We start from the raw sequence: 26103 nt of genomic DNA on the forward strand, positions 1-26103 counted from the left end.
CATTTACAGGCCTCTGATCTTTCCACTGAGCCATTCCTGAACATGCAGAACCTCCTATATTCAGGACATAGTATAAAGCAGAGCAATTCAGCAAAAGTGAATCAGACCCCTACTATACTGTTCTCCGCAAGGTGGGTACAACGGTAAGGAAAACCCAGATCTCATTGCTTATGAGGGTCAACAGTTTTTAAGATCTGAGGTTACCGAGGCCATTTCTGTGTAATGTTCTTACTAACACTGTAACCCCTTCGCCACACTGGCTGTATTTTTTTGCCTACTGATCTACATAGACTGTTCTGCTCTAGGGGACCCTCCTGGAATTTACCTTTTCATGTCCTTCTACGGACTCTGGCAGATCCCTCATTATGACCTGCACACTGTCCACACCCTTAGCTCAGTAAACCAGTATTTTTTGAGTTCCTGCACTTTTATAGGGACAGGAGACACAGCAACAGACAACAATTGACTCTATTTTTATCAGATCCTTCACGATGAGCTAGACTCTGTCCTCGTCCCTACTAACTAGCCTAATTCCACTGATTTGATTCACAGGATCCACTGCACTCCTAACAAGTTCTAGGTGCTGATGATACAGCAGGAAGCAAAACAAAGTCCTTGGGCTTCTGGAACTTACCAAAACTTGGCGTGACACTGCCCAATTTTGACTGGTGGTGTCCAAAATCAAGTCCTTGACCCAAAACATGAATAAGACTTAGCCCACTGGAGTAAGTAAGAAGGAAACAGTATAATTTTTCTTTATATCAAAAAAATATTTCTATATTAAATTTATTTTTATTTCTAAGCATTTATAGTTTATCACATTATATATTAATAGCTCAATATATATATGTTATAAATAAAGATATTGAGGGTATGCTCAAATTCATTTACTAAAGGGGATAGCACTTAAAAATTCCAGAGACCATTGGCTTGAATGATGGCACAACTAGAAGGAACTGTTTGGCCAAGATGGGGTTAGCGTAGGCTTCCCACTAGCCTGGAAAGCATTTTGGCAAGGATGCCTAAACATTAAACTAAATAACCAAAGTTCACATCCATCCCAATCTTCCTCCCTAACTGTCTCCTAACAACCATATCTTCATCATCCCTGTGTCCCATGGACACTACAGCATTGCTACTTTCTATCCCCATCATCTGGTATATGTGTGTCCTTGCTATACTAGAAACATCCTGAAGCCAGAGCTACTACCATATTATTCTGCAAGCCCCAGAATTCCTAGCCTGGCTTTACATATAATGAGTACTCAATAAATACATGCTGCATAAAATAAAGACAAATCAATATACGGAAACCAGAATTACCAAACAGATATGATAGTGGCACCAAATATTTACCAAAGATTGCTCTGCTTTATAATGATCAGCACTGGATTCCTTTATGCGGCTCCCCTCTGTACTTCACAGACCACCCGATGACTGCTAGGACCTGGGAATGGTAAAACTTCAAGTACCCACTGCTAATGAAAGATCAATTAGAAATACATATGAAACGCTCTAAAATTATAATTTGCAAATAGGATATATACTTAGTTTTGAAAAACTAAGGAAGTCACAACTTTTCAAGGAAACATCTTTGATGAAGAAAAGCACCAATCACCCTAATTACTGAGATCTCTATATCAGACTTTATGATGAGATAGCTGTAGCTGAAATATGTCAGGAATGATACATATGGTTACCTAAAAAGAATTCAAGAAATAAAATCCACCACTGATTTATGATACAGTAAACTCATCACTATGTGAGTGAGACCAGATCCTCAGATCTATAACTCTGTGTCCATTCCTCAAGATCCAGTCCCAAGACCTTTCAAGCTACAGAAGATTTCTGTATGGATTTAAATTTATGCACAGGCTACATGTAGAAAATTATCAAAACTTTTAAAAACCCTGGACCTTACAACAAATGTGAATATGCTGTCTGGGACAACTAAGAATGTATACCAACAAATGAGATAAGAATGCATACCCATGTACAAAACTTAAAAGAGAAATTCATTATTACTATGAGGACTGTTAAATGAGATCTGAGTAACTGTACTCCCATGATGCCAAAGCAGCCCCATGATAGAACGGAAAGAAGACTCACAAAACATTTTTCTGTGTTTCTCCATTCCTCTTTGCTTCTTTAATGTAAACATTAGGGTCATTATCAATGGTGTGAGCTTACCAAGAAATATTTTCCCCGATCACTTTCTTCTTTATGATCTCGCTTAAGCACCCGGGGTTGGCTGGCATCTGGAGCACTGAACACACAGTATTTTCAAAACAAAGTTTTAATCTAAACTGTGATGATGTCCAGAAACAACCAGTCAAAAGGGGGCCACAAATAAAACTGGGTGAAAACGAATACATCCTGAGGTGTAATAAATACAAAAGTTATGACTTTAAAATGCGATTCTGAAGACCTGATCAAGTCAAAGGGAAATCCAAAGACCAGAACCCAGATTAGTAAGCATAAAAGAGAAACTCATGTGTGCCTTACAAGTCATGGCTTACTAAGACATGGGACACCACGGTTGTAACAAAGGCTGAAAACATCCTGGAAAACCTGAAAACTGCTTGAGGGAAGCACTAGGCATAATTTTTAATCTATAATTTCTCATGGATAGAAAAGTACATTTTTACCTGTTTAGAGTCTCAGTTTAATAACTGTGTTTAATAACTGGGCTTGAGATCTTATTAATAAATATATTTTAACTAGTATATTCATGTAAGTAAGAAGCAGTGTTAGCCATAGCAGTTTACAGTATTTTTATTGGAATGTGTTTGAACACACAGCTCAAACTTATTTTATTCACTAGACTTTTAACATGATTTGGTATAAAGTGAGTGCAGTCCTCAAACCGTTGTCCTTTCAGATTGTGACATTAATAGTAACAAATAAAAAAGTATAAATAAAGAAAGTCCAAGACACTTGTGTGTTTTGGTTGCTCAGTCGGGTCCGACTCTTTGCGACCCCAGGGACTATAGCCTGCCACGCTCCTCTGTCCACAGAATTCTCCAGACAAGAATACTGGAGTGGGTAGCCATTCCCTTCTCCAGGGGATCTTCCCACACAGAGATCGAACCCGGGTCTCCCACACGGCAGGCAGATTCTTTACATCTGAGCCACCAGGGGAGCCCCGAAACACTAGACTGCAACGGAACTTAATACAGGCTGAAAACGTCATCCAAAAGTCACTGGTTTTTTAAATAGACTAAAAGCCAAAAGAATGCACTAATAATTAAAGAAAAGCCAGCCAAATTACAGTTAAAAGTCTAATTTTTAAAATTCATTCCAGTGCATGGACCACATGAGTTTATAACTCTGACAGCAGTTAGGACATACATAGTGGCTCAGGAGGAAACCCTTTCCGTATTTCAAAGTCAGCTCCTCTGCTGGAATTGGCTGATTTTTCAGTGGTTTTTACTTAGTACTATTTTATGCCATACCTGTCAGAACAATTAGCACAGAATAATAAATACATTCGTATCTACTGGGCTTTTCCAGTCAGTAGAAGATGCTTGCTTTGAGGATAAGGGCTGTTCCATATTCATCTTTAAATCTTCAAAGTTTAAATCAGCATCAATACACTGTAGGTACCCAATACATGACCAGTGAATTAAATCGGTAAGCTTTTGCTATCTGAACCTCACCTACACTTGACCAAATTATATTACATGCAAAGTGGTCTTTGAACACGACTCAAGAAAACAAGTCAAAAAAAAGGGTATCAGATGCCACAAAACTTACTCAGTTTACCAGCCTACCTGCTGAGAAATATGGAAGTACTTTATTGTAGGGGGGATGAAAGACAAGAAATGGAAGTCTGACACACCCTCACTAAAGCATCATTCAGCAGAACCCAGCAAGAGCACTCTTCATAAGATTATCATCCACAGAAACTACTTTGCCAAAACAGAAAAAGATCCTATTTCTATGTTTCAGGGTTTAGGGAAAAAGAGACGTCATTTAAAAAGAACAAACTTTTTATTTTCTGTATCTGAATTAGACTCTAACTTTGCTGAATTTGCAAAGATAAAAGAATTTAATTTCAAATGAATAGGACTCTTAGTACCAAAAAAGCAACATGTTACTTTGTATTTTTTAAATCATTTGCTCCATGTATGTCAATGTGTAATTTATAAAATCTCTACTTATCACAGCAGAAATAAGTTTCTTACATAAAATAAATCAAAAGTACCCAGTACTCTGAAAACTGGTTAACTTTTGACTGACCTTCTAACTCATGTTTGCTCATTAGACACTCTGCCATGTGTCTATGAAATCTGCTTATTAATTTTTTCCATGAATACTGAATTTCTTTTCAAACCAAATTACAGAAAAGTATTTTATAACACTATGTTAAATTCCTTTTGTAAAATATATTCACTGATTAAGTATTTAAGAGTACCAGACTAAAAACATATATAGACTATTCAGCAAGAAAAACAACTTCTTATGAAGAATGAATGATGATTGCTACTACTGCTGTACCAAAGGAATTAACAAATAGTGAAAGCAGTAATTGTTGTTACTAGACATTTTCTATTACTGGACACACCACACAGAAAGAAAGTTCTCTAACTATCAATTTATAAACTAAGTCTGAGGCCAGTTTCGTCTTTGATTGTGACTTCACAGATGAAAACTGACACCCAGCCCCAGCTCAGAGCCTTTCTCATATGCCTTTCCGAAGATTGATAGAGACAGGACAGTGTTCCAAGCCCCATCACTTCAGAAAGATGATGATTTCTCTTTCAGGAGAGAGAAAAATTAAGAGGTAACTCTTAGCTAGAAGTAGCCTCAAACCTTTCATTTGCAACCTTTTGGAATGTGGTCCTAAGAGCAGGTACGCAGAGAACAAGCCCAGGAGACGGTGGCACCACAGACAGGCATTCTGAGCCTGGCATGGTCACTTGCTAGCGGTGTGACTTCCCACCAATGACTTAACCTGAGACTTGGTTTCCTCGTCATTAAAACAGGGTTACCTCTCACCAGAAAGCGGTTATGAAAAATAAAGTTAAATAAAACTTATGCTTCACAAGGATAGGCTCTCAGTCCAAATATCTTTCTCCCAAAGGGTCCAGCCTCAGTGGTAGAGGTCGACTGCAAATTATCTTTCTCCCTTCCTTCCAAAGTGAAATGCTATTTGGGCTACCGTTCTAAAAACTGCATTTAATTTTCCCTTAAATGTACGTGAAACCATGTAATCACGCTACCACTCTAAAACACAAAAATGACTGGATAAGGAATTTACTTCATAAAAACAACAGGTGCCTTTATTTCATGAAGCCGTGCTAAAGGCTCCTAGTAACTATTCCTAAAAGACTATGTAAGGGACTGCGTAAGTCTCAAATTCATAACTGACAACTTCATTATATGTAGTGATGAATACTAAAAGGACTCAAAAGCTACAAATAAATCTTTAAAATCAAATAATGGTAAAAAAAAAAAAAAAAAAAAAACAACAGTTCAATCCCACATTCCCATTCTCAGACATTTCTAGGCAGCATCACAGATGCAGATTAGTGAATATAATAATTGGCCGAGAGAAACAGGACAGAGATAAAGGGGGTGAGGAGGGAGGAGAGAAAAGGAAGAACAAAAGGGAGACAAAGAAAAAAATAATAACTTCAGCAACACAAAATATAATCCAAGTTTGACAGTTGGATGCAGAGAATTATTTCCTCATTTTATTCCAAGCTCCACCACGTTCTCTTTGCAGTCAATGAGACCTCTACACTCAGGTGAGTTTTGAGAGGCTCACCAAAAGCTGAAAAACAACTCAGCAATTCTTAACACTAAAAGATTCAGGACTGCTAATGACTCCCTCTGAATGACACAATCTGTAGCTTTCCCACACCAAAGGACGCAGTCGAATCAACAAATAAGAAGACTTTCTTTAGCCATTAATAGTTTTAATCTACCAAGGGAAGATAAAGTCTTAACATAACAGTCGTTCAGACAGAGCTACTACTTTATTCCTAGAGAGTCATATAGACTCTCACTTCATACTTTTCAATTCTATAGTGCTTTTTTATAGGAAATTAGAAGTACAGATAAAAGATTCAGCATTTCAGTTAATTATTAAAAATAAAGATACCTAGGATCTCTATAAAATACAACCCAGGAACATTCTGAGAGGAGACCAAATTTGCAGAAAACATTTTCACTTTTACCTTTCTGACTGAGGGAAAGAAACATTCAAGTAGTAAAGTAATAAAGGAAATATAATTCCTTCAGGAAACTTCTCCTAAGAGTGAACCATAATGAAAGTAACGGAAGTTTTGTTCACCGTTATAAGCAATGTTCAACAAGTCAGAAGTTTCCAAAGTTACGGCTGTGTGTGCTTGTTTAATAAAATAAAGACTACAACAACCAAAAAAGAATCACAATGTCAAAATGGATGGATGAGGTTCAGCTAGCGTGCATGTGGCTGTGTGTGTGAGCGTGTCTAAGCTTTCCTGACCCAGAAGCCTTCCGCTCTGCTCGACGCAGGAGGCACAAATGATGTTAAGCTCTACCATCTTGTTTCCTTGTCTTGATAACCTCAGATGCCTTCCACATTTATATTTGAAGCCAAGGGTTTCAACAGATAGTCTGAGTTAATATATGATGTTAACACAGCTTCCATGATCTATCCCCTTGCAATGAACTCAAAACGTTCAGATGATCAATGATCAAAATTAGCAAAAGGATTTTCATCGAACTAAATGGGTAGGAATACCCCATATTTTCACTTTGTGAACTAAGGAAGTTAATACAGTAAGATCACAATCCCTTATATGAAACCCTTAGGTCCAAGTACGTGTCAGACTTTTTGCGGGCTTTAAAAAGATCAGATTGAGCATACTGCATATTTTATGTAACATTCATAGCTCAATTTAGGTTAGTGCCTCATAACCCACCATACTACTACTTACAGCAAAATATGTGACTACTTTAAGTGGGCTTTAAAAACTATTTTAAACAGGCCCACAACAATCTGGGTCAGGTTTTGACATCAAGTGACTTTTGATGTCAAACTTTTGGAAAAACAGTACTTTTTCAGAGATGTTTTTAGATATCAGGATTGCAACTCTATATCCAATACCACTCCAGATCAAAATACAATTTATTAATTTATTAGAGATGAAAAAGTATGGCAAATTAAAATTCAGCAAAGTAAGATATTTCTGGCAAACATATCCTTAAAAGCCAGGGAACAGCCGGGTGGTTCAGTTGTCAGGACTCTGCCTTCTCACTACCGAAGGCGAGAGTTCAATCACTGGTCAGGAAAATAAGATCCCAGAAGCTGCAGGGTGCAGCCAAAAAATTTTAAAAAAAAAACCTAGAAAGTTAGGAAATACGAAGGTATTTCATTTTAATTTATTCAAATAAATTAAATGAACATTGAGACTACTTAAAAATAAATGTCTGTGCTAGAGGCAATGAGTATCCAAGTTTGAGAACCATTAGCAGTCTTGGGTACTTCCCTTGCATTTAACCACAGGGTGCATATCCCCTGGCTTTTGATTTTCACAGTGTTCAAGATTTCAAGGATTTAGGGTATTTCCTGTCCATCCTCTCTCTAGTTTGTCCTTCTTTTTGATTTAAGAGCCGTTTTGTGTGATATAATTTGTTATGCACTTCGGATATAATGCTCCTCAATCTTCATGCCTTGACACAAACGTGTTGTAACTGGTTGCGAAGAGTGCCCCCAAGTAATTAGTTATGAAAAATTAACGTACCACAGTTTAAAGGATTTTATAAGTATATATATGGGTGTATTCAAGATTTTCATCATAATAACATCACTCTTGCTAATTTTCTGACAGACTTTGTTGAAAGGGAAAGAAGTGGCTTTATCACACTGTGAACTACCTATACAGTCAACTGCATAATTTATCTATGTCTATCACCAGGGAAATCAGAGTCCCATGTGAAAACATCAGCCGCATGCATCTGGGTAGAAAGTTAGAGCAATGATGCTCTAAGGCATTCCAGGATGCATCAAAGTCACCTGGGAGAAAGCCCGATGCTGTCAGCTAACCATTTTGAGTGGTGTCCTGTCCTGCGCTATGTCTTTTTAAAGAGCTAGGAGAATCATTCCCCAAACTTGAAGAAGCACTGTCCTTAAATGTGGCATGCCTCAGCTGTTTTTTTCTTTTTTTTCCCCTTCTGGTTATTCTTATTATTTCCTTCAGTAACAACTTGCTTGTCCAGCACCTCACATCCAGTTAAAAATGAACCACTGCTTCATGACACTAGAGTTGAAACCAAAAACTGAAATGCACAGCCTTGAGAAACTTCAGACTTGGTGGGAGTTGGGGTGAGATGAGAGACAACTATAAAACCATATCCTATTGAGTACCGTCTGTGGGTAAGGATCATTACAGACCTTACGTCTTATGTAATTCTCACTCTGCTGCATGGTAAATATTAAGATGCCCTTTTGCACATATGATGATGAAAGTTTATTCTGTGTCCATATAAGTCCCTCAGCTTATAAACTAGAGAGCCATCAAGAGTGATACCCAGGGCTCTTCAGCTGCCAAGCCTCTGCTTCCCATTCTACACCTGCTACAATGGCACACCTATGGCGGAGGATGAGGGTCCTCTGGGTACTGTAAACATGCTGACTGAAATACAGCCATGGAATCTTGAAGATCTGGAAGAGACCTCAGTAGTCAATAAACTCTAACTCCACATTCAAGTACGTAACGTCCATTCAATCTTTATCCATCAGTCCCTTAAATGAGAATTCCTCCAAGAGTATCAGGGGACCTCACAACTGCTTCAGAATCACCAGCAGTATTAGTTAAAATGCAGATTCCAAGGCCCTACCCCAGATACACTGAATCAGAATATGAAGACGAGGCCTGGGCATTTCTGTATTTTGTAAGCATACCAGTGTTTTTTTAATTTAAGTCATAAAATAAATTTCATGAATGACGCTCTGTTTTTTTTTTTTTTTAATAAAATAGTTTGGAACAGATTAGGTTTATAAAGATTAGATAGGAACAGAAAAATGTCAGAGCACTGCTCTTAGTACTGTCTCAGGAAACTTTTGTTCCAGGTTTTATACGCGTATTGGAATACAAAGAGTATTTACCACAAATCTCAAAAACATTTGAGAAATTCAGTTGCTTTAAGCAACTTTTATCCCCATTCTTATTTGTTCTCTGAAATAAGTTATTGATCACTTATTTAATTATTCCCTTTACAAAATATCCAAACATGTCTTTTTCAGGATCTCAGTTATTGCAATCCAGAAGTTTCTGCTTTATTCCCTGATCTTTTCACCCAAGGGCTATATTTAACTATTGGTTTAATTATTTAATCAATATTTTACAATACTTTTTTCACTTTTCTAAGATCTCCTAAAATCCAATTCATTCTTAGTTTTACTTTATATTGTATACAACCTCCTCACTATGTGAAGTTGTTTTACTCTATCTAGATCCTTGAACTGATATATTTTTAACTTATTAAGTTTATATTTTGGAAGGTATGTCAGTGTTTCAGGGTCTATATTTAATCCTTTAAATCTTTCATTCCCTTACTCTTCTAATCTCTATTTATATATACTTTTTAGGCAGAATTCTTTATTGGCTTTTGTCTTGTTTTGCATTTCTGTTGTGTAATTGGTACTTATTTCAATTTTCACCTTATCTTTTCCTTTGAAAGAAAAAAAAAAGAAAACAATACAATACCCATTAACACATGAGGATTTTCTGGATATATCTTTACAGTTTTACAATGATGTCCTGGCATTTCAAGAAACTGTCATTGTCTTCTAAGGATAATATGAACACATATGAACGCTGAGTGAAGCTAAGCCCAAAAGGTGCCCTCCTCAGGTACGACTTAAAACACAGCGATCTCTACCATCTGACACAGTGTGCTACGACTGCCCGTGAGGTGGCACAAAGCTCACTGATGGAATCAGAGAGCAGAATCCTCAAGATGGAAGAACGCCCATTCAATATTTAGCCTTAGTTTTTACTACCTTCAGAGCAGTGTTTCTCAAAGTATAGCCTGAGGACCACTTGCATCCAATTTACTTGGGGCATGTAATAAAAATGAAGGGGTGAAGTTACCATGTTTTTATAATTTGGGTCTGTCTTCATTTCATAGTGAGAAGAAGGAAGCTGATTAAAAATACAGGAGATACCAGTCAGACCTATTTTAAAAGGTGCCCTTGGTAAGGAAATGTTAAAAACAAGGTGGACCTCAAACTACAAGTTCAAGAAAAGTGTCTTCTTCTTAAGTTAAACACCTGTTTAAGCTTAAATTTTAAAATATATGCCACACTGGTGGTGATGCGACATGCCAAATTAATTGCCTATATTTAGTAATTCAGAGCATTTAAAAATACAATTTTAAACATTTCTGCACTCTTGCAACGGACTAGTAATTCCAGGGATTTCTTTTAGTATAGCAAAATCAGGCATATCTATAGTGAGGCTATTTTCAAAAACTTCTTTTAATAAGGTTGAACTGTGAAGTCTTTATCACTTCTATTAAAGACTTCTAATATTAAAGTAATTGATATTCATGGTAAGATCCCATTAAAAATATGGCCCTTGCTTTAACCATATTCTTTATGAAATGTAGGAAAACATAAACCATTAAGTATATTGACTGATGATTAATAATTAGAAATTACATCTGTAATTTTACTGAAATATATGGCTTTATAAAAACTTTAGCTGATGAATTAGACTTTCATGAGTTGTGCCACATTATTTTAAGGCTGTTGGTCTTTCTTTAACTATATACAAAAAATATTATCAATTACATAGTTAACTTACAGCACAAGCAAACCATAATTATATGTTCATCCTCGCTTTCACTCAGAGCTATGTTTTAAATTCAATGTCTAAACGAACCTATTTCAATGGATGAAGTATAAAGAACAAATCTATAAGGTCAAAGGTCCTACACACTTTTCAAGTTGTACCGCAGACCTAGATATACATTAAAAGCAGAGCTACTTCACAAACTCACAAACCGGGAACTTTTTAATTTGGATATAAACATCAAGATGGATATAAAAAAAAGAAAATGTCAAAATTGCAAAGTTCTGTTAGTATCTAAGACCCTAGAGGAAGATTCTTCCTAAAACTGCCATAATACATCCAAAGATGTACCACTAAGATATAACACAGATGAACCCCTCTTTCAATAAATGTGAAACGCAAATTAAGACTTCAGTTTCAGAATTTAATAGAGGTATGCAGAATAATAAAATAGGTTTGAAAACTCTTGGGCATATAGAAGCAAAACCCTTATCCAAAATCTTATCTTGAAAACTGAAACCTTATAAACCAAGCCAAATAACTTGTATTTCATTGTCAGTGTGACTTTTTCAAATCACTCCTTCAAGTTTTACACTATAAAAACTACTCTGACTTCAAAGACCAAGACTTTGCTTGAAAATACTATTTTAATGAAGCAGTTATTTGATATCTCAAACAAATGCAAGAACTCATCAGATAGCTTTTATTCTGGAAATTACTGATTCCCATTTTAAATTCTGAATTGTTAAAACATATTTCCATGGGGAAAGAACTAACATTAAAAGTTTGCGACAGTGAACAAAATAATGTGCCTCACATGTATAAATGTGGTGTTCTTTAGTAATCAGGAATGCGTTTTGAATACTCTTGCCATATGTTCAAAAATGAAAAACTTCTCTTGCAAACAAGCTTAAAAAAAAAAATCAAAGAGGCTGAAATCCCATATTTCAGTATGCACTAAATTCATCTTACAGACCCATCTCATTCTGACTGTTATGCATGTGACGTATTAGGAGGCTCTCCTAACTATCTGAAATAACAAGATAATTTACATTCCATTAAAGAAAGCTGGATACAGAGCTTCTGTTATATATCATCTTAAGTTCTCAGCAATGTCAAAGTATACTTTGCTACCATACAGAAACACTACCAGAAAAGCTTGGCCTTCAAATTCAATTTCTCTCAATATTAAGACAATCTTTTGGTGACACACAGCATCCCAGCAAGTCAGGGAACCAAACAAAATAAGGCCCCTTTTCTTTTTCTTTTATGGAAAATTGAATTCAAGTTCATTTTCATTCACAAAATATAGTCTGTCTTCAGTATGATACTATTACAAAGCACCAAAACTGATTTACATAATTTGTATGACCAGTTTTCTTAAATTGTCAGCAATGTAAGAATACCTGAGGTGTTTCTTGCAGTGGAGAAGCAAAATTACAAGTTGGTTTTCTGAAGTTTGGGCTTACCATGCTGCTTTCAAATGTTAAACCCTCCGTTTTCACCTAGGGGGCTACTTCTCAAAAACAAACGTTTTAGGCACTTACTGTCCCACGTTATTTCACCAACTTTTCCAATTAGGGGCACAGATCTGAAAAAAGCACTTAGCAACAGATTTCAAAGTTGCTATTTTTCACATACACAGACTGTCAAAATATACCCAATTTCTCCAAATTTATAAATTTTGAAGCAAATTCAATGCATTAGGACAGTTATTTGCTTCTGAATCAAGCTGATATGCTAAATGCTAGATTTACTACACTGCCCAGTCCACCTTCCCTACTACAAGGCTAAGTGTGATAAACAGCACAAGTTCCCAAGAAAAGAGTACCCAGAAAAAAGTAAGCAAATGTCAGATACTGTAATTTCTGGGCAATGCTTCCCTGGGCTTTTAATAATTCTCTCCACTCACAAGTTACAATCTTTCTGCAATATTATCTAGCATTAAATTCCCTAGGCCGTCAACTCTATGCAAAATTTCATTATGAAATAAAGAGAGAAAATAAGTATTCAAATGACACTTATTTGCAGAAAAACATTAAACGGACATTTAAACTATGTTAAAATAATAATAACCATAGCCGAATTCTAAATACTAAAAATCTGCTCCGGGAAACTCAATGAGACAAGATTTCTGGGGTGCTACAAGCCCAACAAGGCATCTTCTGACGTGTACAGTAAGGACCCTTAGGTCATTACTAACACCAGCTAGCTTCCCTATATGAAGAGTTTGCATACTTACTCAGGAAGGCAAATGGAAAGTACACAGAGAGGAAGATGAACTGCAGCAAAGCCTCTGTCATATGATAGTGACCTATAAAGGATCAAATAAACGTACATCATCAGTATGATAGAGGTTTACAGTTGAGTGCGAACTCCTGCAACATCTACGAAGGAAGGACCCCGAAACCCAGGGGGCCCGCTCCCCACCAACCCCTCCTTCTCGCCATCCCCACCCCTACGCGCTGTGGGGCAATTAAGGCAAAGAGCTCCCAGTTTTCCAAGGGCAGAGGCTAAGGGTAGCCCAGATGGCATTCCAGGGTGTCTCCAGCACACTTTCTCCCTACTCCCGGTAATGTACAAGGCAGAAAGTTGATCTATTCTGCACAACCCAAACCCACACAGTAATCATTCATCAACTTGCACAAGTGATCGCCGCCCCCAGGAGAAATGCACCAGGAACCAAATCATGGCAATCGACAGGCAGTCCGAGTCTCCCCAAGCTCAGAAGCCGGCCGGAGCTGGCAAGGCGACGGCAGCGGGTCCAGGTAGCGCAGCCCTGAGCCCTACAGACCTGGGCGGCCACATATGTCGCCCAAACGCCCGGCCCCGGTCACAATCCCGAGATTAGAGATCGGAACCGAGCGGGGAACACATTCGCCAGAGCCCCCGGTGTCTGGTGTAGGGCCACCAGGTCTTCGAGGTCGGGGTGGGGGGAGATGGGAGCCCGAGAGGGAGGAAGGGAACGAGGGATCCCACCCCGGCTTTGTTGCTGGTCACCATCAAGTTTGCATCTTAGTACAAAATGTCGATCTTAAAGGCTGACAAGACAGAGGCAGAGGGAGAAAGAGAAAGGGAATAGAGTCCATCTTGCTTTGGGGAAGAGGGGGGAGAAAAAAAAATGAAGTGTAAATCCCACACTCCGGGCGTAAAAGTCTGCTAAACACCTTTCCATAACGGAGAAGCAACGAGTGGGGTGGCCCCGTCGCCGTGCCCGCTCGAACTGGCGGCGGTCTGGGCAGAAAACACCTCCCTCTCCTCGTCTTCCTCCTCCTTCCCCTCCTCCTCCTCCTCCCTCTCCTCCTCCTCCTCCCGCGGGCCCCGGCGAAGATCCCGCCGCCACCGCCGCTGCCTCCGCTGCCCCCCGGGGAGGCACGGCCGCCCGGCCCGGCGCTGCCATTCCGGGCTTGGACCGCGCGGCGCGCGTGGGGCGGGAGCGGGGTGGCCGCGCGGGGACATCCGCACCGGGGACCCCCTGCGCCCCCTCGCCGCGGGCTGGCTACAAAAGTGAAGCGAGCAGAGGTGGCGGCGGCGCGCAGAAGAGGGGGCGCGCGTGGGGGGGCTCCCACGCCGCGAGTGGGCAACCCCAAGGGATGGCGAAGAACGCCCCTCCCCGCGCGGGGAAAGTACCCCAGTCCCCGGCAGCCCGGCGTCCGCGGCCGGGAGGCTGGAACTGGACGTGTCATTAGCAGGACAGGCAATGGTTTCAAAGCCCCAGGCCAATGACCATTAGCAGAGGCAGAGCTCGCTGCGTCCCCATCCCCCACCACCTCCACCCACCTTCCCCTTCGTACCACCCCCCCCACCTCCACCCCACCTCCCGAAACTTTTCAACGAGATCCACCTGGACTAATTTGTCCTCAGACAGTTAAAATACTGACTAGACCCTACACACCGGGAGGGAAGGGGAATGCACGCTTTATTTTCCTTTCTACAGAAAGGAAAGCAAAAAATAGCTTCTCTCTCCGTCTCTCCCTCTCCCCCCCCCCTCCTCTGTCGTACATGTTGTGTCTTAGCTTTTTGCATCGTTTCGTTTTACCTTCCTCATTTAGCTGAAATGATCGCGGATATTTCACACATAAACGTGTTCCAGATTCTTGGATTCAGGGTCCTTGTAAATTACAGGACTCACGTTAAGTTTCATACGATACCAAAAAATAAAAAAATAATAATAATAATAACACATTTCTGAGGGCGGGCGAGCGAGACGAGGTGGAGGAGGAAAAGAAACCTCGAGTCTGATTTCGGTAATTTACTAGCGACCCGGATCGCAGCAAATAACAGTGTAACACGAGTGTGGCTTCAGAGGGCTGGGGAGCTCTTTCTAGAGCCGTCGACCCCATCCCCGGATAAAGGATCTGCAAGTTTTCTGTCATCGCGACCATGCAATGCCATAACTTACCTTCAGAAATAAGACTTTAAACAGCCAAGGCCTTCCTCCTCCCCTCCGCCACCACCCCCGGCTTCGCTCTCTCCACCTTAAACTTATTGACACAACATAATCCCACATTCAAGCAAAATCCTGACACAGCCTCCCTCCTCTCTTCCCCTCCTCTCTCCCTCGCGTTCTCCCGTTCTCCCCTCTCTCCCGTTCTCTCTCCCTTGCCCTCCCCCCCCCCCCGGCTTCCCTCCCTCCTCTCTCCCCGACTCCCTCACCCTCTTCCCCCTCTCCCCCTATTCTTCCTCCTGGCCACTCTGGCACTAAAACAGCACTTTCTCCACTCGCCGCGCGTTTGGTTAGGGGGTGGGGGGGCGGTGAGAGGGCACCGATCTCCGGGGCCGGAACACCCAGATCCCAACTCTCCAGATGAACTGTTCCCGGTCACCGACGCACTCGAAACGTTCAATCAATCCACTGAGGGCTGGCTGCTCGTGCCTTCCTCTCTTGCCCCGACTCCCCAGGCCCCACCTCCCCGGCAGCCGAGCCCCGGCGGGGGCTCCACGTACTTTCGCCGAGATGAAGTTTGGGGCTCCCCGGGCGGCCACGAGCCGCCCGCCGGCGTGAGGGCTCTGTTGTTGTTTTCCTCGGGCTGCTGCTGCCCGCGCCCCGGCTCCCGTGCCCCTCGCGGGCGGCGCTGCCTGTGTTGCCGAGAGGTGCTGGTTGCAAACGCAGCCTGGCACCGGCTGGCCTACTACTCCCCAGCCCGGCCCCCAGCCTCCCGCCCGCAGGGTACTGCCTCCGCGCCCCCCGCCCGCCGCCGGCGCGGCCGCCGCGACCCTCGCCCCCGACCTCTCCCGACCCAAAGTTTTGGCGGAGGGGGAAAGTGCCCGGGGAGCGGGCCGGCTGGCGGCGGCTCCGGACGCGCGGGGTCCCCTCCGTCTTCCTCAAGTCCAGCCTACCGGCTGCCGCCGCCGCCGCTGCTCCTGCCGCGGAGTCCTTGGGGCTGCAGCCCGGCGGCTCGCAAGTGAGTAGGAAAACAGAAAGTGCGGGGCGAGCGCCCGGGAAGGGCTGGGGATGGCGGGCGCTTACCTCGCGGGCTCGCCGGGCGCGAGGGCGCGCGTGTGGCTCGCCCTCGGCGGCCAGTCAGGGGCTCTCTATGGGAAAGTGGAGAGGAGCTCGCGGAGCCGCTCTGCCTCCGCTTCACTGTACACTGCTCCACATACAGTACATGCAACCCGGAGAGACCGAAAACACTCATTTTATATAAGGCGGCCTGCCATTGGCCCGCTCCGTGACGGGCAGGCCGCGCGGCCAAACAGCAGGCCCGTTACACCCAAACACACGCACACATACACACATTTTACAGAGACACACAAAGATCATCACGTTTTCTATTTTCTAATGTTCGGGACCTGTAGACAGTGGGAGCGGACAGGTAGACAGGCCCAGCAGAGTGGCTTGAGAGGGAAAAGCCCCGTCTGCACCAAGTTGCAAGGCTTGAAAGGGGTGTCCTTTTGACTTGGGAGGGTTATCGTAATAAACTACAACTCCACTGGATATGGAAGTGAGGTGTTTTTTTTTTTTTTTTAATCGTTGCCTTGCGGTGCCCCATGGAAGAGGCGTGCATTGTGTTATGATTTTACAGCAGGACTTGGCCAACAAGTGGCCAGGAAAACCTTTATCAGCTTGGATTTCTTTTGTCAATGGGTCAGCTATCACACAGGCCAAAATAGTCCAAGATAAGTTTATTAGGACGGTAATGGATTCGAGTTGTTAATGCTTCATTCGTAGGTAAATTGAGAAAAATCAACACAACAATACACAGAAACAAAGATAATCGTTTTGCTGAAACAGCCACTCTGCTTTTAACTGGTCAGAGGGCTGCGGATCACCTGTGTGCCACACAAACAGTGCTGTAAAATAGTATAAGTCATGGAAGGTTGACTGTTGACCCTTTTCCTTAAAAATAGACCTTTTGAGTCAATATATGCAAGATTTATATTTTGCATATTATATATATGATATTTACATATTTCACATCATATATGAGCATTTTGGGTGACTTTGGGAGATGGTGAACCCAAGGACTTTGCCTTCTGATTTTTTTTTCCTATAATATGTCTTTGATAGATTATATTTGACAGTGCTATATAAGCAAGTCAACAGGTTGCTGGGAAAACAGCATAGCTAGAAACTATGAGGAATAAATTCTAGACCCAACTCTTAAACTCACTACACAGTCTTGAGCAATTAATTTAGCCCCTCTAATGCTCAGATTTAGTTTGGGATTTTGTTTTCATTTTTTTCTTTTTTAAGTTACAGTAAGAATCTTCTCCCAGTGTTCCGTCACTAAATATAGTTTATTCAGCATGTACTGTGTACAAGACATTATCGTAGGCTCTAGATGTTTCCTTAAGGTTCTTTCTGATTTAAGAGTCTGTGAATTATTCTTAAACACAAACATTTTGAAGATTAAATAAACACCACGATTTTATGGCCTAGATGTGTAGCTTTAAAAGTTAAAGGAAAGCTGGATAAAAGAACTTATTTCAAATCCCTCTTTATTTCCTTAAGTTATCTTGAGATTTTTCTCTCACATCCGTAAAGTTATCGAATGAGTGTGTATGTACGCATGTGTGAAAGAATGGGAACCAGAAACAGAGACAGAGAAAATTTAAATTTGTAAAGTTTAGAAAACAAGCAGTGGTATTTGGAAATGGGATGTTTTGCTTATTTTTTAAAGGAAAATAATTTTTAAAAGGGGAAAGTATATAAAATAGCAATTTAAACCGATGTTAAGATTATATTAATGATGCTTTGCATTTAGTTGATGGAAGGAACAATGTGTGCTTTATCCACACTACACACTGCTTTGAAATTGGTGCTAAGTATGACTATCTCTATTTTATCATAAGAGAAATGGAACTATTCAAGATAGCACAGAATACCAGTGACAAAGGAAATTAAACCGAGGACTCTTAGTACCCAACACAGATTTTGAATAACTTGATAGTCCTTCCTTCCAAATGACAAACTTCAGGGACAAGAGGCAGATAGAAGTGATAGAGGAAAACCCAGAAAAACTTTCTCAGGATTTCACTGTCCTGTTTTTTGAAGAGCAAAAGAGAGAGAAAAATCAACACAAGTTGCTATGTTTAATTGCTAAGTGAAATGTTGTGAATTATTTGCTAATATATTTATGTTATGAAAAATATGAAAGATCAGCCCACGGCCTGCCCCTACCTTCAACCCCAAGTATAGGAAAACATTCTTCATTTCTTTATGGTTGCAAAGTTGGGTTTTTTTTGTTGTTGTTTTTTTTTTTTTTTTTTGGTTGAAGTATAATTAGCTTAGCAGAATTATTTAGAGCTACATTTTCAAACTTTTAGCTCACATGTTATCAGTAAAATGAGTGAGTACCCTCGATATATGTATATTTCTATATACATTTTTAAAATGTACCACTGTGTGAATATATTATTTATTTTTATGAAGCATACATTCATAAAAACGAAGTGAAAAAGCATAAGATAAAAATGAAAGTTAAGGGAATTCCCTGCAGTCCAGTGTTTAGGACTCGGTGCTTTTACTGCCCAGCCTGTTCCCTTCCTGGTCGGGGAACTAAGATCTCGCAAGCCACATGGCATGGTGAAAAATAAGCAAGGGTTTTAACATTTTCTCTCCGCACTCCTATCATATAGTCTTAGCAACATGCCCCAGGGGTTTTGTATTCAAGTTTGGAGACCTCTGACAGTACCAGGTACTAACTGACCAGGAGAGATGCAAAAGCAGTGGATAGAAATGACTGGTTGCAAGTCATTACTAGAAATGACTACTGGAAGACTGATGGGCCCACAGAACCTTTAGGTTCAGGTATTAGCACCTCTTTTAACACGTATGATGTATTGGTGGTGTATTGGGCATTATGTGGCAGTAAAAGTCATCATTCAGTATTCTCTTGCAGATCATTTATTGAGAAGGATTCATGTGCTAGGTAGGCACCCAGCACAGCAGATTTTGGAAAAGGAAAATTGCCTGTTCCTAGAAGCGATGGAATAGAATTCCAATCTTCTGTAAGATAGGTAAAGCCTTGTCAAGAAGGCTTAAACTAAATGTTATATAGCATTTTGCCATTTAGGAAATACTTTGTAGAATTTTAATTATCTTATTTAAAAATAAATATCAAGAAATTTTAAATGTCGATAGTGCCCCAAACTTAAAAATATGGAAAATCCTAACTTTCAGGGACTTTATTTGATTTTTATAATGTAAGATTGCAAATATAAAAACAACTGTTGATTTCCTGAGTAAAATGGCATTAAAAAGGGTCTTCAAGAAAGGGTTTTTCCTTTCTTGCTTTCACATTTTGATGAGCAATCCCAGGGTGAGCTTGTGGTTAGTATATTCATTCTTCTCATGGCCTTGACTATCCATTTTCTTAACTTTATTTAGTATGAATCCTTTGTTGTAAGCCGCATAAAATAATTCGGGGAGAGTACATTTAAATGCGTGTGTAAATGTACACTTACAAGTGTTTATGTGTATATGTGATACATCTATAAACAACCTTTCATTTCCTTTCTTTACATTATTTCTTTATTCAATCGCTATTCAAAATCTTGGAAAAATTCTTTGGTCACTCCAAGACTCAGTTTCCTTGTTTGTAAATTAGGAATAATAAGAGTAACCATAAACAATCCAGATAAAATGCTTAAACCTGTAATATACTAAATATTTAATAAATATTGTTTTTCTATGTCTTTCACACATACAAGCCAATTACAGCTGCTTTACAGAAACTTTTCTAAGACTTAACGCTCACATCATATGGAGTTTATAGAACCTATTGCAACTTGCTTGCCCAGGGTTTGCAATTTCCTTTTAGCCTGCGTTCTACTAATTCTAGCATCTCTGCACATAAAAGGGATGTCAGCCTGATACCAGGATAAAGCAAACATCCTATTGGGTAGCCATTATTAAGCACCTAAAAAGGCAAATTTGTAATAAATCAGTCTGAAACAAGCCTTGTTTTGTACACTGAAACTCTAGATAGTTGCAGAAGTGAGGGTCCGCCTTACTTAACAATTTTTGACTTGTTCTTGACCTTGCTGAGCTTCACTTTTTTTTCCTCTTGTAAGAGAAAAATAGAGAAAATCGCATTTCTTTCCCCAAGGCCAATGCAAAGGGACTAAAAACTAGAACTTGGATAGTTGGGCCACTTCTCAGCACTGATGCAAATGCTCATAATCTTGAAGAGAACCAGCTTCTACTGGATCCCAGCAAAGTTGGAGAGAGAAACAGAGGGGAAAACACCCTGCTTTCCTAGAGCAGCGCTACCCAAAGTATCCTGAAATTCCCTCTCTCCTGTGATCTTCTGTATCGTTTCATCTATATTACTATTAAGGCATTCAAATACCTTACCTTGTGTTATGTTATTTGTATATCGATAGAGATCTTTGTTTGATGACAAACACCTTGAAGAAAATGATGATATCTCATTCATCATTTTGTTTTCCAGGTGATTAGCACAACACCCTGTACATTGCCTAACATGTAACAGTCACTCAACAAAGATTTGTGAGACAAATGAACAAACAAATAAAATAAAGCAAAAACAAACAAATAAAAGGACTGTGAATTTTAAGAAGGATCAGAATAGGGATGAGACAGGTGCTAGAGAATTTGGGGTGTCCCCGGTATATAGTGACCAGAATGTACGATATAGTCATCATGGTTATTCCTGCCTAGTATTTAAATTTTCTAAAGCACCTTTATATTTGAACTAGCTTGTCACACTCACTAAAATCCATGTGAGGTAAGTGAGACAAATAGAGGGAATTTATTTTAAAGATGAAAAAAATGAAGCAGGCAAAGGTTCAATGATTCTCTCAATATTATATAGCTAGTAGTAGTCCTGGGGTGGTACTAAGGTTCTAGACACCTAATTCTGCAAGCTTTCTGCCCTAGGTAGGAGGGAGGGGAAAGGGGAATGACCAAGGAGTCACTTAAGGACCATGCCATAAAAATAGGTCTCTAAGTGGACAGTGATTTTACACTAATGGTTTTGATAATAAAGTCAGTAAGCACTAGCATTAGCATTAGCCAGCCCTTGTAGCCACCATCTCATTAGAAGCCTCAGCAACATCCCAAACAGGGAAGGTGTTCTATGATACATCCAGCTCTTTGGAACTCCTCTCTTCCCAAGACAATCGATGTCATCTTCTGTTGGTTTTGAGCACTACAGAATTCTTCCGGATCTTTAACATACCTTTTCTCCTCCTCAGTGTTATCCACGGTTCCTTTTTCAGCTCCCTTGTTACCGCATGGAACAATCTAACCCCTTTATCAGGGACCATCTGAATTATGTGAAACAGCACTCATGACCTTTTCCTGCCTTTTCCAGGCAGTCTCAGTTCTTTACATCACTCTTCCTGTTCCTGATTCCCGGCCTGTTTTTGTCAGTTCGCTCCTTCACGTGGGCCATCCAGAGCAGGTGGGGGCTGAGGCAGTGTGGAGCGCAGCATGACCCTGGCTCCCTTCTCTTTGAAACAAAATTTCTATTAGAGCAGCCTAACAGGCAACTCTCTTCTTTGGCAGTCACATCTCTCTGCTGACCCTTACTGTGCTTCTTCTCAAAAAACAAACTTTTGTTGAAATGTGGGCTGATGAGCCGGGTCTCCTCCATTTTGTTATATAATGGGGGAAACTGAGGCGTGCGCCTTTATAACCCCGTTGTTGTATAGTGGTTAAGATTCAAGGCTTTGGAGTTGAAACAACATGAGTTTGGGGCTTGTCTCCAGCAGTTACTAATTCATGTGGACAAATTTTATAACCTGTCTTTAATTCTTCATGTGTAAACAGAAAGGTAATATGTTACTCATAAAGTTATTGAACAGATTTGATAAAAACAATGTAGGTAAAATACTTAAAACAGCGTTTTCATATAACTATTCAATAAATGCTAAAGTTTTCTTTTTTTCTCTAGCTGATGACATTCAGCTCAGAATTCCATTTTGCCAATATCTTTTTGTATGCAGATTGTTTTATTCAACTATTTGCTGTTGATCTCACCATCCTTGGTTCTTTCACAAATCTCAAGCCTTCTTTACAGTTTCCAAGTCATTTTTAAAAGTATTTTCTAAGGTAGATACCAGAGCACCTACCCTCATTAGGTAAAGGAAAGTGAAGTTGCTCAGTTGTGTCCGACTCTTTGCAGCCCCAGGGACTGCAGCCCACCAGGCTCCTCTGTCCATGGGATTTTCCAGGTGAGAGCACTGGAGTGGGTGCCATTGCCTTCTCCAGGTAAACATTGATCTTAATCAGCACTGCCATGGCCAGGGCTGTTGAACCTGTGATGTAGAGTCACCTAATTTCACCTAAATTTTAAAAATTTAAACCTGTGGATTCCCTGGTGATCTAGTGGTGAGAATTCTGCACTTTCACTGCCATAGCCTGGGTTCAGTCCCTGGCTGGGGAACTGAGATCCCTCTCAGCCTCTTCCAAAATTTAAACGTAAAGAAATTTATAAAGAATAATATAAAATAGCAATCATGTAGGAGCTTTATTATAACTTAACATACTATGATATTGCCTGAGATTTCTTTTTAAACAATAAAACATTGAAGCCCCCTTCCCTGGTCCAGTGACTCTCTAGTTCTCCCCAGAGGTGACCATTATTTTGTAATTTCATTCTCATCTTGTCCATATTTTTTTGCATCCCACTCATGAAAATATCTAATGTGGCTTTGTCAAAAGGCTTTATAAAATTTTTATTCACTAATGTTATCAGAGAGGAGTTCTTTGATGGGTAGAATATACTGTGGTGGTGGTGATTTAGTTGCTAAATAGTGTCTGATTCTTGCGACTCCAAGGACAGAGGAGCCTGGCAGGCTATATAGTCCATGGGATTCTCTAGGCAAGAATACTGGAGTGGGTTGCCATTTCCTAATTCTGGTTAGTCAAAACAAAAAAAAAGAAAATTATGGAATGCTATGAGAAGGCTCTTAGAAATAATGCATGTAAAATACTTAAAACAGTGCTTTCATATAACTATTCAATAAATGGTAAAGTTTTCTTTTTAACTGTACTGTAAAAGTTAAAAAAAAAAAAAAAGCTGCAGAACCAGATCTCAGAAGCCAAGGGCACTGTCAATTCTAGGGACTGAGATCACTTTTGGTGAGAATATCATCATTATGATAAATTTGCTCAAACTTTTTTCCATCCTCTTTTCTTTATGCCACGAAAGAGAGTGAAATGGAAGGATCCACCTGTCAATACCCAAATTTTATGCTTACTCTTTGTTCAGAGTAGAAGTGGATGCTTTGCTTAGCCGTCTCATCAAGATTGCATGGTTCCTTGGAGGAGGGGGCAGTGGTGGACGCAGCAGGGGGCTGAGTTAGAACAGAATTATTTAGACGGATGCATTGTGTTCAGTGGCATCACCTACTCAGTGGGCATGAGTTTGAGCAAACTCTGGGAGGTAGTGAAGGACAGGGGAGCCTGGCCTAGCACGCTGCAGTCCATGGGGTCTCAAAGAGTCAGACAAGACTGACTGACTGCACAACAACAAATGTGTTGGTAACATTCTGCTTCTGGGTGGACTCAGGGTGCTCATTTTATAACTTACATAGATGTTACATTATTCTTTATTTTGTATCAAATATATTTTGAAAAGAAAACAAAAAAAAAATGATTAAAAAAAAAAGACTCCTACAAAAAGGGCTATTAGCCTTCTCCAAAGTAAAACTGGAGTACTATGGAGAAAAGAAGGCAAACAGATACTAGTCAGATGAAAACAAGAGATTTATAACATCTCCAACTGCCACAGTGCAACTGAGCTATCAGTTTATTAACCTTGTTACAAAAGAAAAATAGGCTTGGGCTAGTCTTAGGGACTCCATGCTGGCTTCTAGTGATTACTTGGTCCATTTTTTTGAGTATACACAGATCTTTCCTTCTTTTTTGCCTATCTTAGATTTCATTTTGTTCCAAGGGCCATAAAGCCACTGAGATAAGCTTTAAAAAAAGGGAACTTAATTGTATTAATATTGGGGTCCGTCACAGAACTCAAGGACAATAAGTATTATCAGGTGAGGAAACAGAAGCATGTGGCCTCCATTGCTGTTCGTTCCATGAGGTGAGGGACAAGGACTTGCCTCTAACAGCGGGCTGTTCTTTCGGTGTTTGTAGGCAGAAATCATTCTCTAAAGTGAGGACAGGGATGGGAGGATGTCAGGGGCATTCTACTACATAGCACTTTCTAGAATATTATCTAGGCTCAATGTCTCATTTACTACCCTGTAATTTGCAGAATCCACCTATTTCCCGCTAATCCCAAGAAATTTAACTATAGAGTTTTTATGGCCTGATTTTATACCCACATATATTTAGAAATAAAGTATTTCTTTTGATGTTGTTTATTTATTTGTTTTATCCCTTGACTTATTCCAGAAAGATTTCTGTTAGTCCTACAACAGTACAAACTTAGCTGCACATTTTCTCAAGCCTCTCAAGTATTATTCAATAGAGCTTGGAAATCGGAACACATTTAGAGTACCTAGGCGATGTCTTAAATTTTGTTAAACTTTTTTTTTACTTCCTAAATTCTACAGCAATCTACTCACACTAGCTAAAGAAAGTCTCAGTCGCTCGGTCATGTCCAACACTTCACAATCCCATGAACTGTGTACCCCACCAGGCTCCTCTATCCATGGAATTCTCCAGGCAAGAATGCTGGAGTGGGTTGCCACTCCCTTCTCCAGGGGATCTTCCTGACCCAGGGATCAAACCCAGGTCTCCTTCATTGCAGGCAGATTCTTTACCATCTGAGCCACCAGGGGAGCCCAGCTAAAGAAAGGGAAGATTTATTAGAATCACTGCACATGTAAAGTTATGGCAAAGAACAACCAACAGAACAGAACAGCAACGCTAAACCCCAAACAAAGTGAGATTATCATGGCTCAGAGATAGGCAATAGGCCAAGGACATTTTCTGAAGTTACAGTTACAATGTGGGAAGTACAGCTTGTGAGAAAGGTTGCTTTTCCTTGAAGTGGGATGGGACAAACAAGAGAGGCACACAGTTGAGGAGCTAACTAAAGCAATGATGTTTTGAAGTAATGGAGATAAAACTAAGGAGAAGGGGGAGCTTGCATTCAATGACGGTTTTTACGTGAATTTATTTTTGGTCTCACCCTCACCATATGGAGTTATTGACAAAAAAAACAAATCTACTGAGGATGGCTGACCAGAAAGAATGGTTTTTAAAGAACAATGTGACAATGCTCAGAAAAGTACATTAAATATGTTCCCTGAAATCCAGCTGAAGTCTTTACAGTGGAGGACTCAACTCTAGGTCTTAGGAAGATTTAGCTATTTGGAAAGGGATGTTTTCCTTTTCCATCGTTTGACACCTTGTCTTACAATACCATCTTCTTCATTCAAAAGCAGAACTTTCTAACCTGTTGATTTGCTAAAGTGCTCTTTCCAAATATCAGATTGACTGTTACAAGTCTGTTAAAGTACTGACCTTTGGCCAGTGCTATTTGAGAGAGGAGAAATGAAATGAGCAACTTTGCCTGTCACAGTGTAGAAGGAGAGACTTAGTTAAGAAAAGAAAGATGGAACAAAATAGGAAGGGAAGGAAGAAAAATGTATTCGAAGAGAAGTTATGCTGGGATGACTTCAAAAGTCACCCAGCCTTGGCTCTGTCTTTGCATTTAGGTGTGATCTGAGTAGGAGTTCGAGAGGGGGAAGAAATAAACATAAAAGAAACCTTTGCTTAAGTAGATTTCAGCAACATCTGGTTCCCCAACATCAGACTGAGGAGGAAGGGTCTCTCTGCCCTCTAAGTCCCCAGCTGCTCCAGAGGTAACTACGTCAGTGGCTGTAACAAGGCAAGGCCTCCTTTGATGATCTATATCTTCCTGCTACA

At 40.2% G+C, this 26103-nt stretch overlaps 1 protein-coding gene across 1 annotated transcript in view; it reads right to left on the minus strand.

Annotated features, from left to right (window-relative positions):
- The window catches only part of BBX (BBX high mobility group box domain containing), a 283080-nt gene extending 266684 nt beyond the window's left edge, over positions 1 to 16396 (minus strand). The window contains exons 1-2 of the mRNA XM_020883608.2: positions 16261 to 16396; positions 13033 to 13104 (exon numbers count right to left, since the gene is read on the minus strand). The gene's annotated coding sequence lies outside the window, so the exon portion shown is untranslated. The remainder of the gene's footprint in view (positions 1 to 13032; positions 13105 to 16260) is intronic.
- Between the last annotated feature and the right edge of the window lie 9707 nt (positions 16397 to 26103).

Source organism: Odocoileus virginianus, chromosome 25 (assembly GCF_023699985.2).
Source record: "Odocoileus virginianus isolate 20LAN1187 ecotype Illinois chromosome 25, Ovbor_1.2, whole genome shotgun sequence".
Lineage (NCBI taxonomy): Eukaryota > Metazoa > Chordata > Mammalia > Artiodactyla > Cervidae > Odocoileus > Odocoileus virginianus.